At 52.6% G+C, this 5000-nt stretch overlaps 1 non-coding gene across 1 annotated transcript in view; it reads right to left on the bottom strand.

The window, feature by feature from the left end:
- Positions 1–330, bottom strand: part of LOC126429053 (small subunit ribosomal RNA) — a 1910-nt gene extending 1580 nt beyond the window's left edge. The window contains exon 1 of the ribosomal RNA XR_007576875.1: positions 1–330. This exon is cut by the window's left edge and continues 1580 nt beyond it. This is a non-coding gene — a ribosomal RNA (small subunit ribosomal RNA).
- Between the last annotated feature and the right edge of the window lie 4670 nt (positions 331–5000).

The raw sequence follows: 5000 nt of genomic DNA, 5'->3' as shown, positions 1-5000 counted from the left end.
ATAAGGCAGACATTTGAAAGATGCGTCGCCGGTACGAGGACCGTGCGATCAGCCCAAAGTTATTCAGAGTCACCAAGGCAAACGGACCGGACGAGCCGACCGATTGGTTTTGATCTAATAAAAGCGTCCCTTCCATCTCTGGTCGGGACTCTGTTTGCATGTATTAGCTCTAGAATTACCACAGTTATCCAAGTAACGTGGGTACGATCTAAGGAACCATAACTGATTTAATGAGCCATTCGCGGTTTCACCTTAATGCGGCTTGTACTGAGACATGCATGGCTTAATCTTTGAGACAAGCATATGACTACTGGCAGGATCAACCAGGGAGCTGCGTCAACTAGAGCTGAGCAGCCGGCCGCCCGGGAGTGTGTCCCGGGGGCCCGCGCGAACACGCAAGCGTCCGCTCAATTATTCTGCAAACAGGAGGAGGCTGCGCTCCCCTGCACCATACACCTCGAAACCCTCTCAGGTCCCGGCGGCGCGCAGCGCCGTCCTAAGTACTTGGTCGGGTTCGAGAGAGGCGCAATCGCCCGGAGTTTGGCGAGTAGACGCTTTAGGTGCGACCACCCGTGCTCCCAACTGAGCTTGCCGCTGCCGACAGAGGCCCGGGAGCGTGCTGTCGTGGCATTGCCGGCGGGAGACAACACGCGCCACCTACGGTGACCGGCAGCTCCAACGCCAGCGCCACAGAAGGACAAAAGCCCCACTTGGGTGCCGAAGCGAACTCTCCCAGCACAGCGCACGCGCCAACACGTCCGCACAGCTGCGATACAAACCACCTGCGAGAACCGCAGAGGCGACCGAGCAGCAGACGGCGTCGCGGCGCCGAGCGCCGGGCGGCGGCGCATCCTCAGCGCACACAGTCCTCAATCGGACCAGCACACTGCAGATGTCCACCGCGCTTCGCACCGGGCCCGCGAGGACCTACTTTGGCCGCACGGCGCCGCGTGCAGGGTGCGCCGGCGCGCAGCTGCGCCGCCTGCCGCCTCCGTCGGCCGGCGCGCCTGCCAGTGGCCGCCCCCACCAGCCGGCTGTAGCGCGTGCGCCCACGCACCGCGCGGCCAGCACGCCGGGCGGCCCCCCCTCACCGGCCGGGGCCGGTCCCACCCAGCCACCGCCGCGTATCGCTTCACACCCACATGCCATTCACGTTCGTGGGCATGGTGGGTATCGCTGAAACAACCGGTTGGTAGCTCAACCGATCGTCGCCATCACTGATTCACCTCTAGCGAGAACAACCGCACCACAACGGTTTACCAGTTGTTCATTTGCGTAACGTCACCAGCAAACGTAGGCGTCCATCGCCATTTGCAAATTCAACGATTGTTGCATGCCTGTGTCAGGTGTCACGACACACTATGTCTGCCCACATACACGCAACAACATGTGCACGCTTCGCAAACACGTGGAAGGTGGCCCCCGTACGTATGCGATGTCCATTGCGCAAACGACTGTCAACCGGCCTCTGTCGCATGTCGCAGATGTGGAACGCAGTGCACCATGCTATCACGGTGTGTGAGAAGAGACGACAACGTCTGACAACACGCGCCACTACATCAACAGACGGCTCATGCTGATCGCCATCCAGGGCATACCACACTGCACTCCAGCTCTTATAGGGAGACGACACGTAGCTGCGTGCACAACATTTGGACCGCATGGTTCGCCGTTGTTGGCGCAGTCGTTGTACGGTCACATGTACCACGATGTATCATTCAGTACATGAGGACCAATGTGCAGTACAGTGTGTGATTTGGAGGTACAACATCAGCGGACAGTTGACACAGGCCGTACCACAGCGTAGGCGCAGTGCTTCGCCATGCGAATGCCAATGAACAACTGCGAAGGGCATTGAGCATGTACGTCCTGCTGCCATCCACATTACAGTGTATCGCTGCAAGGTGTTTAACATGAAGCGATACACTGGGGACCGGGCAGTGCGAGTAGCAAACTATATTGCGGGGGTTGCAGTTAGGCAACACTACACTAATTTAACGCGTCGTATGACAATTACAGAGCAGGTTAAGGCCCAACGTGTGTTGGGTTAAGGCCCAACGTGTGTTGGGTTAAGGCCCAACGTGTGTTGGGTTAAGGCCCAACGTGTGTTGGGTTAAGGCCCAACGTGTGTTGGGTTAAGGCCCAACGTGTGTTGGGTTAAGGCCCAACGTGTGTTGGGTTAAGGCCCAACGTGTGTTGGGTTAAGGCCCAACGTGTGTTGGGTTACAGCACAATATGGGTTACGTTAAGGGGCAATGTGGGTTACGTTAAGGGGCAATGTGGGTTACGTTAAGGCGCAATATAGGTTACGTTAAGGCGCAATATAGGTTACGTTAAGGCGCAATATAGGTTACGTTAAGGCGCAATATAGGTTACGTTAAGGCGCAATATAGGTTACGTTAAGGCGCAATATAGGTTACGTTAAGGCGCAATATAGGTTACGTTAAGGCGCAATATAGGTTACGTTAAGGCGCAATATAGGTTACGTTAAGGCGCAATATAGGTTACGTTAAGGCGCAATATAGGTTACGTTAAGGCGCAATATAGGTTACGTTAAGGCGCAATATAGGTTACATTAAGGCGCAATATAGGTTACATTAAGGCGCAATATAGGTTACATTAAGGCGCAATATAGGTTACATTAAGGCGCAATATAGGTTAGGTTAAAACACGACATAGGTTAGGTTAAGGCACGACATAGGTTAGGTTAAGGCACGACATAGGTTAGGTTAAGGCACGACATAGGTTAGGTTAAGGCACGACATAGGTTAGGTTAAGGCACGACATAGGTTAGGTTAAGGCACGACATAGGTTAGGTTAAGGCACGACATAGGTTAGGTTAAGGCACGACATAGGTTAGGTTAAGGCACGACATAGGTTAGGTTAAGGCACGACATAGGTTAGGTTAAGGCACGACATAGGTTAGGTTAAGGCACGACATAGGTTAGGTTAAGGCACGACATAGGTTAGGTTAAGGCACGACATAGGTTAGGTTAAGGCACGACATAGGTTAGGTTAAGGCACGACATAGGTTAGGTTAAGGCACGACATAGGTTAGGTTAAGGCACGACATAGGTTAGGTTAAGGCACGACATAGGTTAGGTTAAGGCACGACATAGGTTAGGTTAAGGCACGACATAGGTTAGGTTAAGGCACGACATAGGTTAGGTTAAGGCACGACATAGGTTAGGTTAAGGCACGACATAGGTTAGGTTAAGGCACGACATAGGTTAGGTTAAGGCACGACATAGGTTAGGTTAAGGCACGACATAGGTTAGGTTAAGGCACGACATAGGTTAGGTTAAGGCACGACATAGGTTAGGTTAAGGTACGACATAGGTTAGGTTAAGGTACGACATAGGTTAGGTTAAGGTACGACATAGGTTAGGTTAAGGTACGACATAGGTTAGGTTAAGGTACGACATAGGTTAGGTTAAGGTACGACATAGGTTAGGTTAAGGTACGACATAGGTTAGGTTAAGGTACGACATAGGTTAGGTTAAGGTACGACATAGGTTAGGTTAAGGTACGACATAGGTTAGGTTAAGGTACGACATAGGTTAGGTTCAGGTACGACATAGGTTAGGTTAAGGTACGACATAGGTTAGGTTAAGGTACGACATAGGTTAGGTTAAGGTACGACATAGGTTAGGTTAAGGTACGACATAGGTTAGGTTAAGGTACGACATAGGTTAGGTTAAGGTACACATTGTTGTAAGGAAAGGTTTAATGGGGGGGGGGGGGGGCGGCGGCCGGTTTGTTGATTGTGATTATAGTACGTGGATGCCTGCGGTATCATCTGATTTGCCACGTCAGGATGTACCTTTGGCTCATGACAGGCGGCGCTCTCATTCCATGCTTGCGGCAGACCTGTGTCTTTCATTCCTGCCATTGTTTGTGTGCTGTGAGAGGAGGCAGTATTGTGATGTTGGGTGCACCCCTGTGTAGGACATGTGTGGGTGTTGGTGGCTTGGCTGAGCAATGGTGGTTGTCGGGTGGGTGGGATATTCTGTTTTCTGTGTGGACCTCCCAGTCTGGTTATGACAGTGTGGATTGTCTAATGTGGCGGAGAGGATGCACTGGGTGTTGTTGCATGCTGGTGCTTACATATTGTCTGTGTGCGTGTTACAGGCAGAGAGTAGTGCGTGATAAGAGTGTGTGGCTGACGTGTGGTTGTGATTGTGAGCAGAGTCTTTCAGCATGTATACGGACAGTTGTATATATTATCTGTATTCTGATGGCTCTATCTATTACTAATCAGCGCCGTGTATACGTTTAATGTGGTTCCCGTCGAAACTGTTGTATCTCTGTACATTAGTGACACGGCGAGCGCGCTATGTAGCTACTCGTCTCGGCAGCTTCCACCGGTGTATGGCAAATGATTATAAGCAATGAGTCTAGTCGTCAATACCGATAGTGTGACGTCACATGTCTGGGGTGGGGGACGCTGCGCCCTTCCGGTGGGTCATGGCCTAGCAAGACTCTCCCCACGCAGGGGGGGCTTGGACTGTCATTAACTCTTCCGAGTAATATACTTGCCGTACGTTTTTGCGACTGCGAGTGCAACGCTCACCGGTACCGACATGGATGGAGCGCCTCCTAGCTGACCGCTCAGCATCGGCATTCGTACAGAGAGCAACGCGATCGCGTCTGTAGCTCGTAAGTGGTACAGCTCGCAGCTCATGTATAGGGACAGCGGGAATGTCGCATATTGGACATACCTCTTCATGAAACGCATGTTATAGGGGTGGATTGCACATTGCGACTGCGGGAAAAGTCCGCCGTTCATCCGCTGGAGTTGCGAGTTGGGCGGTTGGAGTGGGGCGCAGGTGGAGTGATTGCCGGTCCACGATTTCGTGCGGCAGAGGCGCTGGCGTTGGGGTGCTGTGGTCGACAGAGGACGCAGGCTTTGTGGGTGGGGTCGAAAGATGGGCACTGTGGGCCCATCGATGTCTTGGTCGGCTTGGCGTCTCATAGATGGCGGTATCGTCGTTGCAGGA

The sequence above is a fragment of the Schistocerca serialis genome, unplaced genomic scaffold (genome assembly GCF_023864345.2).
Source record: "Schistocerca serialis cubense isolate TAMUIC-IGC-003099 unplaced genomic scaffold, iqSchSeri2.2 HiC_scaffold_1008, whole genome shotgun sequence".
Classification (NCBI taxonomy): domain Eukaryota; kingdom Metazoa; phylum Arthropoda; class Insecta; order Orthoptera; family Acrididae; genus Schistocerca; species Schistocerca serialis.
Note: the sequence above shows the minus strand (reverse complement) of the source record. Positions and strands in the feature narration are given on the sequence as shown.